Source organism: Lissotriton vulgaris, chromosome 1_1 (genome assembly GCF_964263255.1).
Source record: "Lissotriton vulgaris chromosome 1_1, aLisVul1.2, whole genome shotgun sequence".
NCBI classification, from domain to species: Eukaryota; Metazoa; Chordata; class Amphibia; order Caudata; family Salamandridae; genus Lissotriton; species Lissotriton vulgaris.
Window position 1 is genome coordinate 1,291,586,753 of NC_141685.1, and position 21,327 is coordinate 1,291,608,079.

The following is a 21,327-nucleotide window of genomic DNA, read 5'->3' on the forward strand; positions in this document are numbered from 1 at the left end:
TCCTCGCAGTCGCTCCAGATCTGCGGCTGGCTCAGGTTCAGACTCTGGCCCGGAATTGATTATTTATAAGTCTGCCAGCGAGGAATCCAAGCCTTCGCAAAGGGATGCAACGCCTCCTTCACATTCCCCAGTGCAAGATCCAGTACCAAAGTCGCCTACTATCAGGCTTTCACCGAGATGGAATAGGCCACTTCATCACTGGGCTAAAGACAAAGAAACAGCGTATCGGACGCAGCAACCGCTCTCTAGGCCTAGAGAACGGTCACGCTCTCCGGTGAGATCAAGAGGAAGATCACGCTCTCCAGTTCACCAGAGAGAAAGATCACGCTCTCTAGTTCGCCAGAGAGAAAGGTCACGCTCTCCAGTTCAACAGGGAGGAAGATCACGATCCCCAGTTCAGCAGAGGGAAAGGTCATACTCCAGGGTGCAAACCAGCAGGCGTAGGTCAAGATCAAGGAGCACAAGGAGAGAGCGGAGAACTCCTTCTACTTCTTCTTCCTCTACCCGTTCTCACAGAAACTACTCTCCTACCCTAACAGACTCTCCTTCAACGAGGGTATCACCGATTGATGATATCTTCACGTTTCAGGACATACTTGGTAGGGGTGCTCTTAAACTGGGAGTTACCTTGTAGGAGAGTAGGGTCTGCAATCCTATGATCACCCAGATTTTTTGCTTTTGTTTCACTGGTTTACGACTTTCTCTGGCTGTGGGCCTGCTAATCAGACCCACAGCCTGGCTGTTCTCTTTCTAAATTACGACATGTACCCTAGGTGCATTTACCAATTGGTACTGGGCCACCTTATCAGACCCTGTAACTCAGGGCATAGGTGTACCCAGGGCCGCCAGGGGCTGCAGCATGTATTATGCCACCCCTGGCTGGCCTCCTAAATTTGACACAACTGGCTGCATGACAGCTGGGGCGAAGTCGTGTAATCACACTTTGCTTTAGATATAGTAGCCCTATATCTAACCATACAATGGACACCCGAGTTCCTATCAGTCACTCCTATGGCAGGCCTTGACAATCCTGAAGGCAGAGTGCATGGGCTCGTGTGGACTAGGCTCTGGCCCGAGCCGAGCCCGGTTGCAGCTTGCGGAACCAAGACCCAATGGCTGTTCCATGGTAACGCGTACCACATCGGTAACTTCGGTGTCGCGTTAGCAAAACATGTCGAGTAAGGTGTCATACGAATCGGGATGCTGCCCTCTCACCAACTCTGGCGACGAGGTTAGCATTCCGCCCTTCTAGAGGGACACGACATGTACGTAACTGTGAACCCCGGTTAAAGTTAACTAAAGCCTCAGCTCCACAAAATGGATGCTGCCACCACAGACACGAGTCTGACCTCCTGCTGCTGGGAGTCCTTCCAGCGAGGAGCGCTTGGACAAAGGGTTTCCTGTCGAGGGCGGTGTTCGCACCGTCCCAGACAGGGTTTGTGTATTCTGGGTAGGTAGGGCTTTTGCGAGAAGGTGACTGCGGAGTGGCACCCCGGTGCTCACTACGCATCTGCCGGTCAGAACCAGTTCCAGGGGCGCCAGCCCTGGCCTGGGGAAAGTCCGGCAGGGGAGAGGGGTGTAACTACCCCCCTTCCTGGTCCCACCCTTAGGGCAGGACCTAGTCATGTACCCACCCCTTTCTTTAGAATAAAGGCCGGAGCGGGGACCCTTCCAAATTAGATCATCTTTGAATCAAGAACTACTTTCTACGAAAGGACACTCAAGACTCTTCTCAAGATTTCTCCCTTGTGACTAATGAGTAGTCACCCTGCATCAGCAGGCACCATCTAAGAACTCTGCGGTTTGCTGCAAGTCCTTCCTCAAGGATCCGACGGCCCAGCTCGACGAGAACCGGCTTCCCTGGCACCTCTGACCTCTACCCACGTCATCAGCTCAGCTGTGATCTGTGGGTGCGACGAGACCTTGAGGGACCGGCCATCATCAGAACCTGCACGCTCTTAACCAGCACGACCATCGAAGCAATTCTCTGGTGAGTGCTCTGGGGTCCGAGAAGCCCCGACCCTGAGCCGCTCCAGCACCGAAGTGCAGTCTCCCAGCATCTCCACGATCTGCGTGGGGCCCTTCTGCTCGCTGCTCAGCACGTTGTCTGGTCACTAGCCGCTGGCTTGTGCCCTTCTGTGACGACATCCGACAATCAACACTGCTGGTCTGGTTGCTCCAGACTGGCCCTTGCTTCCATCTTTGCGAGAAGCACCCCGGACCCTCCTGGTCCACTCAAGACGCCATCTTAGGCCCACCACGTGGCCCTGAGATCTGCCAAGGCTTGTTGCCCCATCCTGGGCCCAGCGACGCCGACAGCATCATCCTTCGTGGGACAGCTCGCACCTCCACCGTGGTCGCCGACAACGCTTCCTGGTCCGTGAGACTGCAGAGCCTAGCGTCGCCCACTCGCCTGGTCGAGGTGACGGCCAACCGGTGCCCTCCTGGTACCCTCTGACTACTGGCTAGTAGTACGAACTTGGTCCCCTCTGCTTTCAGGTATCAACGATCTCTGATCCAGGCTTGGATCTCTACGAACTATTCATCACTGGTCGCCGGCCAGCAACTCTTTTTCTTCCGGCTCCTGGCTCGTCAGCGAAGACCCCGACGCCTGTAAGACTTGTGCAGCCGCAGCCCTCGTGACTAGGTAACTCGGCATTTCGGTGCCTGCATAGCCTCTTTACTCTAGGGTCCTGAGTCCCTCGCTTCCGACTTGCCTTATCGGGTCCGCCCGAGACCTTAAACTTTCCGTGTCCCCGGACACTTATTTTAATTGTGCACTTGAAGTATTTTCCTAAGAGATTTGGTTTGTGCTTAGTACCCTGTCCTCATAAAGAGTACAGGGCTGTTGTGATTCTTAATAAATATCCTGTTTATTTTCATAACACTTGTGTGGTGTCCTTTCACTTGGTGTTCAAGGGGTACATGTGTGGTAAACAGCTGGCTTAACACGCCCTCTCGAGTCTTTAGCCTTAGACTGCTCGTATCCACGCTACTAGGATAGCTGGTCTTTAGGTTGACTTACAACCAATCATCATAAGGGTCGTTTGGAACGATACATAGCGGTCGCTAGAATAGCGAACCCTGCATATCGGGCCAACTTCTCACATTGGTGAGCAGCGGTTGGGATTTGAGCTTGCTGTTGTTTTACCACACGTATCCTAAGAATATCTTTTTGAAAGATCACACAAGTACTGTTAGTACATATAACTAAAGCTTAGAATACTCTGAGTTCTACTGAACCAGCCATTGCAGCTCCTCAAGGCTTAGCACACCTTGGCTGCAACTCTTAGCAAGGGAACAGTAGGTAAACACATAGTGTAGGTAGGTGCATCACTTACACCACACTAGAAACAGTATGTCGGACAAAGGAGGAAACTCTGAGTCTCCCCTTGTGTCAGTTGACCCTCCACAGGTCATCCCTTCGAGATATACTGTGCTGAGCTTCAAGGAGTTACGACAAGTGTGTCACTCCAGGAAGATCAAGCAGGGGTCTAACCCCACAACGTCCTTTCTGATTGGTCTCTTGGAGACTTATGATGCCAGAAAAGCTGAGACCCGTCCCAGCTCTTCTAATCCAGAAGGAGACATGCCTCCCCTCGAGGGAACCAGAGATGACCCTGACCTAATCCTCTTCGCAGCCGAGAATGAGAATGTGGAGGAAGATGAGGATGAGGATCTCTCTGGGGATGAGGCAGATAAGGGACAGGTAGAAGTCGTTAGACTAAGCAGGTCCAACTTAAGCAAACATGATAGTGGTACTGGGGGACCCCCAGCGCTACTGTCAGGTCCGCTTAACATTGGGAATGGACGAGCCCGATCTCTGTCGAGAGACTCCGGCAGATCCCTTCAAACCAATGGCTCTCACAACTCTTCTCAAAGAGGGATGACGTCCCCTCAGAGGAGAGTGTACGAAGCTAAGGAAAGGGCAGCTAATCTGAGGATCGAAAGGGAAGAACTTGCCCTGGCCAAAGAAAGGCTTGCCTTTGCTAGAGAGCAACAGTTAAGTGGGGTAGTCCCCACTGGTGGCAGCATTGTACCTAGTAATAGGGAAAGGAGTTTTGATACGAAACACCTTGGTAAGATAGTGCCCCCCTTTAAACAAGGGGACGACATCCACAAATGGATTACTGCTTTGGAGAGGGCCTGCACTGTGCAAGGTGTTCCCCAGAGTCAGTGGGCAGCTATCTTGTGGCTCTCCTTTGAGGGTAAAGGAAGAGACAAGCTCCTCACCACAAGGGTAGAGGATGCCAATAATTACCACGTCTTGAAGAATACACTTGTTGAAGGGTTTGGCCTAACCACTGAGCAGTACAGGGTGCTGTTCAGGGATACCCAGAAAACGCAGTCTCAAGATTGGTCTGACTTTGTCAATTGTGCCACTAAGGCTTTTGAGGGCTGGTTGCCGGGCAGTAAGGTTACTGATTACAAAGGATTGTATAATTTGATGATGAGAGAGCAAATTTTAAACAATTGTCAGAACCAGTTGTTGCATCAGCATCTTGTCGACTCGGATCTGACCTCTCCCCAAGAATTGGGAAAGAAGGCAGACAGATGGGTTCGCACGAGAGTTAAACAGAACCAGGGCCAGAATCAAGGTGGTCAGAAGAAAGCAGACCAGAAGGGTAAAGATTCAAAGGGGGAACAAAATGACCAGAAGTCTTCGACAGGTCCCCAACAACCCAAAGAGGGTGGGGGTCAGGCTCCCCAAAAGAAGAAAGAAGGCCAATCCAAAAGATGGTGCCAGTACTGCAAAAGTAAATCTCACTGGTTTAGTGAGTGCACCAAGAAAGGAGGAGGGCAGACTCCTGCCACTGCAGCCCCTAAGGCACCTGTGCCCCCTAGTACAGTCAGCAGTGGTAGTGCGCCTCCCAAGGGTTTAGTAGGGTTAACCCTGGGTTCTGAGGGGCGTGACAACTTAGTTGGCACACTCACTCAGGCTGTCCTTGTCAGTACAGGGGACGCGGACGTGTCCCCTGACATAAGTCCCAATACTTTGGGCAAATACAGACAGACGCCTTTCATAAATGGAAAGATGGCTCAGGCCTATAGGGACACTTGTGCCAGCGTCACCATGGTGACGCCTAACTTTGTGGACCCTGGACAGATCATGCCAGGTACAGAATTCCTGGTGACCAATGCAAGCAATGTCACTACCAATCACAGTATGGCAATTGTAGCTTTCTCCTGGGGAGGGGTAACTGGCCAAAAGAAGGTTGTAGTTAGTCCAGACCTCCCAGTGGATTGTTTGTTGGGCAATGATTTGGAGTCATCACAATGGTCAGAAGTGGAGCACCGGACTCACATGGAAATGTTAGGTTTGCCAGCACATGTGTTCGCTGTGACCAGGTCACAGATCAGGAAATGCCCCACTGAACAGGTGCTGGATCCTGGAACAACGGACCAGACACCTCCCAAGAAAAAGAGCAGTAGGGTTAAGGCTGCGCCTTCCCCCTTGCCCCAGGTCGTGGATCAAGTCTCAGAGGAGGCTGACCTACAAGAATTGAGGGAAACTGAGCCTAGGGAGTTCGAACTTGATCAAGTTGAATTCTTGGGTTCAGGGGGACCCTCAAGGGAAGACCTGGGGACACTGGCCTCACATGAACGAAGATACTAAGGAGTTTTGCCGCTCCTGTGTCACTTGCCAAGCCAGTGGTAAGTCAGGTGGCACGACAAAGGCCCCCCTTATACCAATGCCTGTGGTGGGGGTGCCCTTTGAACGGGTGGGGATCGACATCGTCGGTCCCATGGAACCACCAACAGCGTCAGGGCACAAGTTTATACTGGTGGTAATGGATCATGCCACCAGGTATCCTGAAGCTATTCCCCTTAGGACCACTACAGCACCTGTTGTGGCAAGAGCCCTAGTTGGAGTATTCTCCAGAGTGGGCTTCCCTAAGGAGGTCGTCTCCGACAGAGGTGCAAACTTTATGTCGAGCTACTTGACTGCTATGTGGAAGGAATGTGGTGTCAACTACAAGTTCACTACACCCTATCATCCACAATGCAATGGGCTTGTTGAGAGATTCAACAGGACCCTGAAAGGGATGATTCATGGACTACCAGAAAAGCTTCGGCGTAGATGGGACGTCCTGATCCCCTGCCTCTTGTTCGCCTACAGAGAAGTCCCACAGAAGGGGGTTGGCTACAGCCCTTTTGAACTTTTGTACGGACATCCTGTAAGAGGACCCCTGTGTTTGGTGAAGGAAGGATGGGAGAGACCTCTCAAAAAGCCTGCAGCCAACATAGTGGACTATGTGCTTGGCCTCCGCTCGCGGATGGCTGAATACATGGAGAAGGCATCTGAAAACCTTAAGGCCAGCCAAGAACTCCAAAAAGCTTGGCATGACCAAAAGGCTGTCTTGACTGTTTATCAGCCCGGACAGAAGGTGTGGGTGTTGGAGCCAGTGGCCCCAGCAGCACTCAAGGACAAATGGTCCGGGCCCTACACCATCCTGGAGAAAAAGGGAGAGGTCACCTACCTGGTCGACCTGGGAACTCCCCGGAGCCCCCACAGGGTGCTTCATGTCAACAGGCTCAAGGCATATGTCGACAGGAAGGACATGAGTTTGCTCATGGCCCTAGATGAGGGACAGGAAGAGGAGAGTGACCCTCTCCCCGACCTGCTCACTCAGAATCCTGACGATGGATCGGTAGATGGTGTTGTCTTTTGTGGCAGCCTCTCCGAACATCAACAGAGCGACTGTAAACAGGTTCTTCAGTTGTTTCAGACATATGTTTTCTCTAACCCCCAGTCAGACCAATTGGTGCACCCATGAGGTCGACACTGGTGACAGCTTGCCCGTTAAGAGTAAAATCTACCGGCAGCCTGATCACGTTAGAGACTGCATCAAGAGTGAAGTGCAGAAAATGTTGGAGCTGGGAGTCATTGAACCCTCGGACAGCCCTTGGGCTAGTCCCGTAGTTCTAGTGCCGAAACCTCACACCCAGGGCGGTAAGAAAGAGATGAGGTTCTGCGTAGACTACAGGGGTCTCAATGCAGTCACTAAGACTGACGCCCACCCAATACCAAGGGCAGACAAGCTTATCGATAGATTGGCTTCGGCCAACTACTTAAGTACGTTTGACCTGACAGCTGGGTATTGGCAAATCAGGTTAGCTGAGGACGCCAAGCCTAAGACCGCATTTTCAACCCCTGGTGGGCATTATCAGTTCGTGGTGATGCCCTTTGGTCTGAAAAATGCACCTGCCACCTTCCAAAGGTTGGTGAATCAAGTCCTTACTGGGCTGGAAGACTTCTGTGCGGCGTATCTTGACGATATTGCTGTCTTTAGCTCCACCTGGGAGGATCACCTGGTCCACCTGCGGAAAGTGTTAGAGGCTCTGCAAGCGGCAGGCCTCACTATCAAGGCCACCAAGTGCCAGATAGGGCAGACACAGGTTGTATACCTGGGCCACCTTGTAGGTGGAGGCCAGGTTCAGCCACTGGAGAGCAAGATACAGTCAATCAGGGACTGGGCTCCTCCAACCACCCAGACTCAGGTTCGAGCTTTCTTGGGCCTGACTGGATACTACCGGAAGTTTGTCAGGAACTATGGTTCCATCGTGACACCATTAAACGAACTGACAAGCAAGAAAATGCCAAAAAAGGTTCAGTGGACAGCGAGCTGTCAAAAAGCATTCGATGACCTAAAGCAGGCCATGTGCACGGCGCCTATCCTCAAGAGTCCGGACTACTCCAAACCATTCATTGTCCAAACAGATGCTTCTGAGTTGGGTGTGGGAGCTGTTCTTTCTCAACTGAATTTTGATGGTCAAGACCAGCCCATTGCTTTTATAAGCAGAAGGCTGACCCCTAGAGAGAAGAATTGGTCAGCTATTGAGAGGGAGGCCTTTGCTGTGGTTTGGGCCCTGAAGAAGCTGAGGCCATACTTGTTTGGCACTCACTTCAAGATTCAGACCGACCATAAGCCCCTCTTGTGGCTAAATCAGATGAAGGGTGAAAACCCCAAACTGCTAAGGTGGTCCATTTCCCTACAGGGGATGGACTTTACAGTGGAACATAGACCTGGTACTGATCATGGCAATGCCGATGGGCTCTCCAGATATTTCCACTTAGAACAAGAAGACTCACCTGGTCAAGGTTAGCTTATTGTTCCGACGTTTGGGGGGGGTCATGTAGGAGAGTAGGGTCTGCAATCCTATGATCACCCAGATTTTTTGCTTTTGTTTCACTGGTTTACGACTTTCTCTGGCTGTGGGCCTGCTAATCAGACCCACAGCCTGGCTGTTCTCTTTCTAAATTACGACATGTACCCTAGGTGCATTTACCAATTGGTACTGGGCCACCTTATCAGACCCTGTAACTCAGGGCATAGGTGTGCCAGGGGCTGCAGCATGTATTATGCCACCCCTGGCTGGCCTCCTAAATTTGACACAACTGGCTGCATGACAGCTGGGGCGAAGTCGTATAATCACACTTTGCTTTAGATATAGTAGCCCTATATCTAACCATACAATGGACACCCGAGTTCCTATCAGTCACTCCTATGGCAGGCCTTGACAATCCTGAAGGCAGAGTGCATGGGCTCGTGTGGACTAGGCTCTGGCCCGAGCCGAGCCCGGTTGCAGCTTGCGGAACCAAGACCCAATGGCTGTTCCATGGTAACGCGTACCACATCGGTAACTTCGGTGTCGCGTTAGCAAAACATGTCGAGTAAGGTGTCATACGAATCGGGATGCTGCCCTCTCACCAACTCTGGCGACGAGGTTAGCATTCCGCCCTTCTAGAGGGACACGACATGTACGTAACTGTGAACCCCGGTTAAAGTTAACTAAAGCCTCAGCTCCACAAAATGGATGCTGCCACCACAGACACGAGTCTGACCTCCTGCTGCTGGGAGTCCTTCCAGCGAGGAGCGCTTGGACAAAGGGTTTCCGGTCGAGGGCGGTGTTCGCACCGTCCCAGACAGGGTTTGTGTATTCTGGGTAGGTAGGGCTTTTGCGAGAAGGTGACTGCGGAGTGGCACCCCGGTGCTCACTACGCATCTGCCGGTCAGAACCAGTTCCAGGGGCGCCAGCCCTGGCCTGGGGAAAGTCCGGCAGGGGAGAGGGGTGTAACTACCCCCCTTCCTGGTCCCACCCTTAGGGCAGGACCTAGTCATGTACCCACCCCTTTCTTTAGAATAAAGGCCGGAGCGGGGACCCTTCCAAATTAGATCATCTTTGAATCAAGAACTACTTTCTACGAAAGGACACTCAAGACTCTTCTCAAGATTTCTCCCTTGTGACTAAGGAGTAGTCACCCTGCATCAGCGGGCACCATCTAAGAACTCTGCGGTTTGCTGCAAGTCCTTCCTCAAGGATCCGACGGCCCAGCTCGACGAGAACCGGCTTCCCTGGCACCTCTGACCTCTACCCACGTCATCAGCTCAGCTGTGATCTGTGGGTGCGACGAGACCTCGAGGGACCGGCCATCATCAGAACCTGCACGCTCTTAACCAGCACGACCATCGAAGCAATTCTCTGGTGAGTGCTCTGGGGTCCGAGAAGCCCCGACCCTGAGCCGCTCCAGCACCGAAGTGCAGTCTCCCAGCATCTCCACGATCTGCGTGGGGCCCTTCTGCTCGCTGCTCAGCACGTTGTCTGGTCACTAGCCGCTGGCTTGTGCCCTTCTGTGACGACATCCGACAATCAACACTGCTGGTCTGGTTGCTCCAGACTGGCCCTTGCTTCCATCTTTGCGAGAAGCACCCCGGACCCTCCTGGTCCACTCAAGACGCCATCTTAGGCCCACCACGTGGCCCTGAGATCTGCCAAGGCTTGTTGCCCCATCCTGGGCCCAGCGACGCCGACAGCATCATCCTTCGTGGGACAGCTCGCACCTCCACCGTGGTCGCCGACAACGCTTCCTGGTCCGTGAGACTGCAGAGCCTAGCGTCGCCCACTCGCCTGGTCGAGGTGACGGCCAACCGGTGCCCTCCTGGTACCCTCTGACTACTGGCTAGTAGTACGAACTTGGTCCCCTCTGCTTTCAGGTATCAACGATCTCTGATCCAGGCTTGGATCTCTACGAACTATTCATCACTGGTCGCCGGCCAGCAACTCTTTTTCTTCCGGCTCCTGGCTCGTCAGCGAAGACCCCGACGCCTGTAAGACTTGTGCAGCCGCAGCCCTCGTGGCTAGGTAACTCGGCATTTCGGTGCCTGCATAGCCTCTTTACTCTAGGGTCCTGAGTCCCTCGCTTCCGACTTGCCTTATCGGGTCCGCCCGAGACCTTAAACTTTCCGTGTCCCCGGACACTTATTTTAATTGTGCACTTGAAGTATTTTCCTAAGAGATTTGGTTTGTGCTTAGTACCCTGTCCTCATAAAGAGTACAGGGCTGTTGTGATTCTTAATAAATATCCTGTTTATTTTCATAACACTTGTGTGGTGTCCTTTCACTTGGTGTTCAAGGGGTACATGTGTGGTAAACAGCTGGCTTAACACGCCCTCTCGAGTCTTTAGCCTTAGACTGCTCGTATCCACGCTACTAGGATAGCTGGTCTTTAGGTTGACTTACAACCAATCATCATAAGGGTCGTTTGGAACGATACATAGCGGTCGCTAGAATAGCGAACGCTGCATATCGGGCCAACTTCTCACATACCTTAAAAGCTCCGCAGGTCAAGACCTCAATATTTTTTGAAACGCTGCAACATAGGTCTGCTCCCTGTGGGATTCTCTGCATCGTTTTGTGGAAAAACTCCCGGCAGAGGATCGTAAGGATTTTGAGGAAATCCTCCTGGAAGGTAGTCAAGTCTCCAACCAGGTGATAAGCACTGCAGCGGATGGGGCTACCATAGCAGCTCATGGATATGCTCATGGGGTAACGGCGAGGAGGTCCTCATGGTTGCGACTTACGGCTTTGAAACCAGAAGCCCAAGCGCGTATATTGAACTTACCTTTTTCTGGTGCATCGTTGTTCGGCACAAGTGCGGACAAAGAGATGCAGCGCATGAAGGCAGAGCTGGAGACCCTCAAGGCGGTGGGTCTTGCGCAGAAGAAGGAGTTCAAGAGAAATTTCGCTCCTTTAACAAGGGCTCGGCAAAGCAGCCGGTTCAAACCCCGAACTGGCAAAAGAGCCAAGATCAGCAGGGGCAGCAACAGTCCCAGTACAAAGGGAAGCGTAATTACAAGGGAAGAAATAATCAACGCCAAGGTAACAACACCGGCAAGACTCAATCCAAACAATGAGTCATTTCTTCCCCCAGCGCCGTGGACCACTCCAGTGGGGGGAAGCCTGGCAAATCATTTGAAAGAGTGGCAAAGCGTCACAAAAGACAGATGGGTGTTGTCTACGCTTCAGAATGGATACTGTCTTTGTTTCAATCATCTGCCTCCACCGGTTCCCCCGATGTCAACATCGACTCATCAGCTGCACCTGCTGCAAAGGGAAGTCGCCACTCTACTCGAAAAGTTAGCTATCGAGAGAGTACCAGTCGCTCAGAGGGGAAAAGGGGTGTACTCCCGTTATTTTCTGGTCAAGAAAAAAGGGCAAAAGGCAGTACACAGACCCATTCTAGACTTGCGAACGCTGAATCTGCACGTCAGAAATGAGAGATTTCGCATGTTGGCGCTTCACCAAATATATCCACATCTCAGGAAGGGGGATTGGATGTGTTCGCTGGATCTTCAAGATGCTTATTTTCATGTTCCAATACACCCCAGTCACAGAAGAGTTCTTCGGTTCAGGGTGGGGACCTCCCACTATCAGTTCAAAGTCCTACCGTTTGGGTTGAAGTCGGCTCCTCGGGTGTTCACGAAGTGTGTGGCAGTGGTGGCAGCTGCTCTTCGACGCAGAGGGGTCTTCGTGTACCCATACTTGGATGATTGGCTGGTGAAAGGTCCTTCCCCAGTCAGTGTAAGGAAGCAATTCCAGACTTGTATACAGCTCTCAGAGGCTAGGGCTCCATGTCAACTTCGGAAAGTCAGTCATTCAGCCCACTCAGAGGATCCTTTTTCTTGGAGCTATGCTAGACTCCGAAGCAGGAAAAGTGTTTCTTTCGGAGGAGAGACAATCATCAATCACCCAGAAGTGTCAGCTGATTCTTCGCGACAGGGTTCAGAAAGTGCGCAGGATTGCCTCCCTGCTAAGGTCGATGGCCTCTTGCATCTTCCTGGTCCCGAATGCCAGACTTCAAATGCGTCCTCTTCAGCAGGATCTGGAGGACAAATGGGACCAACAATCGGCTCGCTGGGACGATCACATCATCATCTCAGAAGCAGCTCGAGCTTCTATTCCATGGTGGACAAAAGCTCAGAATATGCAGGTGGGAGTCCTGTTCCATCAACCTCCTCCTGTGCAAACGCTGATCACGGACGCCTCCCTTCTGGGCTGGGGAGCGCACATGGGACCACTGCAGTTGCAAGGTCAGTGGTCACACAAGGAGAGTACTTACCATATCAACATGCTGGAGCTGAGAGCTGTACATCTAGCTCTCAAAGCGTTCCTCCCCTCAATCCAAGAGGCATCTGTGTTCGTACAGACAGACAACACCACCACAATGTACTCCTTAAACAAGCAGGGGGGAACGCGCTCCCGGACGTTGTCATTGGAAGCGCAGAGGATTTGGCATGGGCTTCTGGCTCGCAGGCTGTCTGTCACGGCGGTTCACCTTCCAGGAGAACAAAACGTGAGGGCAGACGCTCTAAGCCGTCATTTCAACGACAAAGAAGACTGGGTTCTTCACGACGAGGTGGTAGAGGAACTTTTTCAATCCTGTGGTCGTCCCACCATAGATCTGTTCGCGGACGACCAAAACGCCAAATGCCAAAGCTTCGCCTCCAGGTTCCACCGGCTAGGCTCGAGAGGGAATGCTCTTTTGATCGACTGGTTCGAATTTGTGTACGCCTTTCAACCTCTCCCGTTGATTCCGAAGGTGGTGAGCAAACTAACACACTCGTGCACAACAATGATTCTGATTGCTCCCGATTGGCCGAGGCAGTGGTGGTACACGGACCTACTTCACCTAACAGTGACTCCTCACAAGAGGCTACCATGCAGGCCAGACCTGTTGTCCAAGATGAACGGGAGGATATACCATCCCAACCTTCCGTCACTGAGCTTGGCAGCATGGCTCCTGAGGTCATCCAATACGGCCATTTAGGTTTGCCAGAGGGCTGCATGTTCATTCTGAAAGAGGCAAGGCGTCCTTCCACCAGACATTCGTATGCCTGCAAGTGGAAGAGATTCTATATGTGGTGTATTCAGAATAATCATGATCCAATCAAATGTTAAGAAGAAGCAGTTCTTCCTTATTTGTTGTTTCTGGCGAAAGCGGGTTTAAAATTTTATTCCATCAAGGTGCACCTAGCGGCCATAACGGCTTATAGGCGGTCACCTTCTCAAACCTCTTTCTTCCAACTAACATCTGTCAAGGACTTCCTGCAGGGATTGAAAAAAGTATACCCTCCAGTGTGTCCTCCTTCTCCACCCTGGGAGTTGAACCTGGTGCTATCAAAGTTAATGGGTCCTCCTTTTGAACCCATTCACAAAGCTACTTTACAACATCTTTCATGGAAAGCAGCTTTTTTGGTGGCTATCACGTCAGCTTGCAGAGTGAACGAGATTCAAGCCCTCTGTGCATCAGAACCCTATACGGTGTTCTATTTGAATAGGGGGGTGCTACGGACGCATCCATCTTTTCTTCCTAAAGTGGTGTCAGATTTTCATGTAAATCAAACCATCTCTCTGCCCACTTTTTTTCCAAGTCCCTCTACTCCAGCTGAGAGGGCTCTGCATTCCTTAGACCTGAGAAGGGTGTTAAAATTCTATCTTGACAGGTCTAAAGTGATACGTCTTTCTGATCATCTTTTCGTAAATTATGGATCGATCAGGTCAGGCCATGCTGCCTCCAAATGTTCCATTTCTATGTGGATCGTTTCTTGTATCAAGCTTGCTTATCAACTAGCACAAAAACCCCTGGGGTTTTCTCCCAAAGCGCATTCCACCAGGGGAAGAGCTGCGACTGCGGCTTTTCTCAATAATGTGCCCACGTCTGAGATCTGTAAGGCGGCGACCTGGCGGTCCGTCCATACATTTACCAGACATTATTGTCTTGATTCTGACACGAGAGCAGATACACAAGTAGGCCAAGCCTCCTTGCGGAATCTGTTTAGCAGCCAGTCTAGGCTGTGATGTTGGGTCTTATAAGATAGAAGATGTACTTCTCATTTACCTGCAGGTGGTTGTTGGGCTTGCTTTTCTATTCAGTGCTTATGACTATTGATGAGGATCCCCTGGAAGAGAAGGATAAGTTACTTACCTGTAATCCTAGTTCTCTTCCAGGGGTATCCTCATCTAAGTCATTAGCAACCCACCCGCCTCCCCAGGTAAATGAGAGCTTTACGTTTTCTATATTTGTGTTTAGCCCTGACATCAGGGTTATGCAAAGAACAACTGACCTAACTGTCACCCCTGAGGCATGATGGGAAGCCTGGAGTTCAGGGCTGCCTTAAAGGCACAGTGCCAGTAGTTTTTTGGTTGAAAATGCTTTCATTTTCTATGGTATTGCTTTTCAATGCAGCTTGAGGCTAACAATGTCTTTTATGAGCAATTTTCAGGAATGATGAGTGGTTTTACTCATTAAAACACAAAATTCGGGGGGGGGGGGCGTGGCCAAGATGGCGACCTGAGCTGTCGCAACCAGCGGAGGCTCCTCGTCCCAAACCCCCAAGGCGATATTTTCGCGGCACTTTCCCACCTCTACCGGCGATTTTGAGCTGCGGGAGGTGATCCGGCATCGACCCTGACCTGAATTGCAATAGTAGGGCGGAGAGACGGTCCGGCGGACGCCGACCGTCACCACCGGCAGCCGGAGGAGACGGAAAGGCGAGGCCGCCCCGTGTGGCGGTGAGGCAGAAACCCCGCATCGCAATCAGCCGGAGCCCGAGCCGGAGAGCAGACCCAGGCAGACTGTAGGAGCTCAGTGGAGACCAGGGCTAGCGAGTCGCGATAGCCAACACAGCGGTCAGTGGAGCGGACGACGGCGCCAACCAGCGAGCCGCAACGCCAGAGGCCGGGATCGAGACGACCGGTGCAGCCCAGCGCCACTCCGGGGAAACTGAGGTGAGGTGTGGGCGGCCGGAACAAGTGTGGGAGGCAACTCGGGGGGCGGCCATCGAGCCCCCGGAGCGGACAGGATCCGACCGGCAATAGCAGCGCACAGCGGGGCCTGGAGGTGGAGGGCTGGACGGCAAGACAAAGGCAGGCGGCAGGAGGCGACGGAGGCCCGGGTGGCCGGAGACTGAAACTGCCAAGCGGGAGCGGGGGAAACACAGCAACTCTATTAGCGGCAGACCCACGAGCTCGGCGACTGTACGCAGGATGCACATACCAAGCCCTGGGCGGTGGGCGATGTGGCGGCGCGGCCCTCACGGGGGGAGAAGCTGACTGTGAGTCGCGAAAGAGGCCTAGGCCGCATAACGAACCGGGACAAGATTGTAGGCCGTGGCGGCCCACCCAGCGCTGCCCGACAGCAGACAAAGAGGGGAAAACAAGGCGACAAGGCCAGGTGGTCCGGGTGAGGAGAAGCCAGCTTCGGGGGGCGCACACCGGGCCCCCGGTGGCAAACGCTGAGACGGCAAGGGCCCGAGGGAGGCCGACATACCCCCACAAAACACGTGCAGGGACATAGTGTGGCGTGCAGGAGGCCGGCAGGCCAGTGATACCACGTGTGAGTGAAGCTGCACGTACGGACAAGAGAGCCCCCACTCAGACTCCAGAGACAACACAGAACACACCGTTGGGGCCAAGGCCATCGCAGCATCAAGGCGGGGACGGAGAGGCAGTAGCCGGACCCAAGTGGACTCAAACGGCTGGGGAATAGCACTCAGACGCAAGACCCGGCTGCGGAGCACACGACAAGAACCGAAGGGTCCAGAGCCACGTATCCAACGGGCCCGCGGGGGTTCCACTGCTCAATCGCAGACCAACTGAAGGTCATCGCAGACGGCGGAGCTGCTCTACAACAGAGGAACACCAAACATGTCCACGAATCGCAGGGGAGGGCGCACCATCCATGAGATGCTCTCCAAAGGATCACAAAAAGGGGAGAAAAGCCCCGACAAGCCAACGCCACTGGCTCAACCACAAGACAAAGACAAGGACGAAGGAGAAGCTCCTGCAACAAAATCGTTCATGGAAAGCCTGTTCGCGTCTCTGAGAGAGGACATTCAAACCCTAAGGCAGGATATGGCAGGAGGCTATAAAGAACTACGGCGAGACATAGATGACATAGGGGAAAGGATAGCGGCAGTCGAAAACTCGGAGCAGTCCAGGAGTGGGGAGGTGGAACTCCTGCAGCAAGAAATAATCAGGCTCCATGAACAGCAAATGGACCTTCAGGCACACACAGAGGACCTGGAGAACCGCTCCCGACGCAACAACATACTGGTCCGCAATGTGCCACCCAAAGCAGAAGGGGGGACATTACGGCGTACTTGCAGGATCTGTTCCGCGAGATAGTAGGAGAAGGCGAGGATTTTGACAGTCGTATTGATAGAGCCCATAGGGTGGGCCCAGCGCGCCGATCACCTGCCCCTACACCTGACATTTTGGCTTTCCTGCCGGACTACCCCCTCAAGGAACGTATCTTGAAGGCGGCTCGTCAACAAAAGCCCATCACCTTCCGAGATCATGCGCCGGAGCTTTTCCAGGACCTGTCTGCGATTACACTGCAGAAGAGGCGGACATTCAGGGGGGCAACTACCTTCCTAAGAGACAATGGGGTCCCATACTCCTGGGGCCACCCTTTTAGACTGATTTTCAAGTGGAAGGGGACCCTCCACCAGCTCAGATAACTGAAGGACACGTGCAAAGTTCTGGGCATCCCACATGAAGAGGACGCTCCGGATGACGAATCAGGACGACGGTCCTCCCAACCGAGCTCCTCACAACGGATGAGCAACAAGTGAGACGCAGACGCTCACCCAGGAAGGGGTTCAGGCCGGATCCCGAGACCGTGGCGCACGAACTCGAAGCAGCTATATTGGAGGTTTCCAAAGACACCAATGCCGGACCTTGAGCACACAAGAGAGGGAGTGCATGTTAGCCTCTCGGTAGCATTGCCGGGTGGGGGTGGGGGGGGGGGTGTGCCTCAGGCTCGCCATGGACACGCTTTCCCACTACCAGACAAGTTCAAGTTCAAAAGACCTTTATTCGAATTCCTTAAAATTCATAAAAGTACCGAACACAATTCATCAACACGTCATGAATAAATATACATACAGTAAAAAAGTAAAATAGACATACATATGACATTATATTCTATACAATGACAATACAATACATTTCTAAGCAATATACTAAACTGCCATATTAACACCAGTAAACAGCAGATATACAATACTCAGGGGTTTTCCATCATCTTACGAGCTCGTATAGCCAATCTTAAAAAAGAGCTAACCCGGAATGTTAATTCATCACTATCCAGAACAATCAACATGTTGTATGAATCTTGGAGCTTCAGTGGTCTGGATTTTTTAAAATACGGTGTTAAAAACCATTTAATATACACAAGATAAAATTTACAGAAAAATAAAAAGTGCAAATCATCCTGGGTGCTCACGCCATCACAGGGACATAGAAGAGAATCAATACTGTGACAATGGCCTAGTGGAAAAGACAACATATGTTTTACTGTTCCTGCCCTTAGACGAAACAACAGTGATCTCTCCCAGCTAGTCATAGGCAGCGAGAGATAGGGCGGCAAAGTCTGTCCACACAGTCCGTTGCCTATATATTTCATTACAGTAGATTTTTGTGATTCACTTCTGAGCCTTTCACTGTTATAAAGTACATATAGTGCATTCTTAACCTCGACTTTGTCCTGGGGTTTTATAGTTATCGGGTCAGTAAACAAAGTACTTCTACCAACTTCATCCAGTGTTTTAGAGACTTCAGACAACCATGGAATTCTCATGCCATGGTCGCAGTTTAAGCAATCCTTGATAATATTCTGAGTAAGAGCAGCGGCCTCATTCCTCCAGATTCTAATCCAGAAGAGTGCCGGTCTTGCTCTGATGAAATCACTAATGTATGATAGGGTTAGTTCATTATGACAAATGAAAGTGGAGGAGGAGATTGGTGCGCCCAACATTTTCCTGCAGAAGCGATTTTCCTCCCTTTGGATGCAGGAGCTATTTCTTGATCCCCATACCTCTGCACCATACGTGGCAACTGGTGCACACTGTAGTTTAAAAATTTTTAAAATAGCCTTAGTGGCACCTATTCTCTTTGGGCGTGGGAGGCTCAGAACAGAATTGTTGGCTTTCGAGAACTTGCTCGTGGCGTGGGCCATATGCCCACTCCACGAGCCGTTCGCAGCGAAAACCAACCCTAAGTATGGAAAATTAGGGACAGATTCCAATTTGTCCGTGCCTAGTCGTATAGTGCTGAGTTTCCTTTTGCCAGGTCCACAGGACATGATAAATGACTTTTTAAAATTTACCTTTAAATCCAGATCCTCCATGAACTTAACAAAACTATGTACGAGCAGGCGAAGGGCATTGGGGGTGCGGGCCATAAGTACCGCATCGTCTGCGTATAGAAGTACTGGAAGGGGTTTCCCTAAAATGAATGGGACATCCGTGGTCACTTCTTTCAGACAATTAGATAAGCCGTTAATGTAAATGATGAACAACAGGGGTGCTAAAACGCACCCCTGTCTCACCCCCCTCCCTATCTCAATTGCTCCTGATACCTCTCCGCCCATCCCAATACGTACCCGTGCTTTCAGGTCAGTATGGAGATATGCTAGAAAATTTACAAGAGTAATATCAAGACCATTGGTTGAGAGGATGGACCAAAGCTTTGATCTGTTAACAAGATCAAAAGCGGATGAGAGGTCCATGAATGCAAGGTAGGTGGCGGAGGAGCGAGCAACACTGTATTTGTCAATTATCAATTTCAAGTTTAGACATTGCTCCACCGTACCAACCCCACTACGGAACCCCATCTGACACGGATCTAAAAAATCATTGTGATTTGCCCAGTCCAGTATTCTATGGAAGATAATACGACCCAATACTTTTAGAGTGTTATCCAAAAGGGAGATAGGGCGATAATTCGCAGGATCAGACCTATCTCCCTTTTTATAGATTGGGACAATAATACTGGTAGTCCAGGTGGACGGCATGGCTGTTTCTGGTAAGCTGTTAAAAATGTTAAGGAATATAGGTGTCCACAAATTAACATCGTATTTAATGATGTCGATGGGAAGACCATCGGGTCCAGGTGCCTTATTTCCCAAACTCTCTTTTATGGCTGTTTTAACCTCGTGCTCTAAAATTAATAGACCACTTGGTTGGTCAAGAGTGGGTGGAAAATACTCCTCAATAGGAGCTGCATAGATGCCTGAAAAATGGGTCTCCCATGCTGTACTTGTAATGTTACAACTAATTTGGGTAAGTTTCTTTCCCATTTCCCGTGTTTTTCTAACTGCTGACCAAAATGGGCCACTACCACCCAAATTTGCACTGAGTACCAAGGAGTCCCATTGCTCTGAAAGTAAATTTACCTTCCGTTCGGATATTTTAGCTTTATAATTTTTCCTGGCTAATTGGACAGTTAGTTTACACCTTGGTTTCATAGAGAGTGCCTGTCTTAATTCTCTGTTTGCCAAGGAGCATGTCGAATCGAACCACCTTGGTTCTTTACCTTCCCTAGGAAGTGGAACGGATAAAAAAGTTTTGATGACAGAACACAGAGTTTCAAAATCTGCAATTAAATGACCATGGTTGTTACTAGGTAGTTTACAGGAATTAATCAAGTGTGGATATAATAGTTGTACATTAGATAAAATGGCCTCACAGTCCACTCCCCTCCATTTTAGTCGTAAACCATCAATTGAAGGAGTGATGTCCCTAGCACCAGTTAAATTTTCAAAGATCGGGCTAGGCGCAAGATCCAGAACCACAACCAGGGGATTGTGGTCGCTAAAAGGTGTCTGTAACACAGAAGTTTTTACTATGCAATCTGTTAACAGTGAAGATGTAAATACGTAGTCAATAGTAGAACTGCTATTTACACCAATATATGTGGGAGCGTAAGGGGAATCACTTTTTTGTCCTATTTTCAGGGCATCATCTAGATCAAAGTCAGTGAGCAATTTGGACAATTCAGAACCCCTACGCTCAGCTGGGTCAGAAAAGGTGTGATTAACAGATCCAGCATTTACTGTTAATTTTGCATTAAAATCACCCCCAATCAAGACACCTGATTTGTTATCAACTGCAAGGGAACATTCCAGATTACTTAAAACCTTGGATAATGCCAAAAAGTTCTTGTTCGGTACATGATAAAAATCATTATTATAAAAATTTATTAAATAAATCGTGGTCTTTGACTTCAACTTATATTCAAAAATCTGAATGTTAGAATTTTGCGGGCCATCGCTCTGCAGGTTTTTAATTATGCCACCTGCAAGAATCTTGATCCCGACAAAGAGGCCACCCACCGCTCTGCCAAAACTTGGTTTAGGCGAAGTTAGGCTGAAACAGTGATAGCCCTCTATAAACACATTGCCAACAGCCCATGTTTCTTGAAACATAAGAATGTCCGCATCATTAATAATTTCAAGCCATGCTGGGTCAGATAATTTAGATTCCAAGCCTGCAACATTCCAACTTAGGATAGATAACCCATGAATATTGCAATAGTTGCCTAGCCTAACCCTATTACAAGTACTTACTGTATTAACAGAACTAACGTTAACAACATCAGTTTGGTTACTTTGAACAAATTTTGATTCCAGGATTTCTACAGTAGCAATTGAAACCTGATAATCAACAATCGAGGCTGACTGACCCTCTTGTATGGCGACTGTAGCTGGGTTGTCAACGTGGGTTTTAGGCAGTGTATTTAGTCAATCCTGGTCATCTAAATTAGAAAAATATTCAAAACGGTTATAAGTAGGAATGTTGAATGTTGGCCTTGCTTCAGTCATCGATTGAAACGAAAGAAGTTCGGGGGCAGGATAAGATCTGTCTCTGTAGTTAAATTGGTGCATGTTTGAGAAACCAGAATGGTGCGGATAATGAATAGGGGGTGTTAACACTGGCATCTGTTTTGACATTTGGTTCCACCAATTATTGTGATCATTCGAATTACCAAAATCCTGATTTTGTATGAAGAGCGGAGATTTGAATCTTGCCCCAACATTCAAATCATGATGAAAAGTGATAGGATGGCTCTCCATGATTTCATTCTGGGGTATCAAGTGTCTGTAAAAATAACCTAATGGAAGGAGTGTGGTGTTAAATTCTCGGTTTGAGGGTGGTGGGGCATTTACTAATGTTTTCTCTGCCCACTGTGGATTCTTAA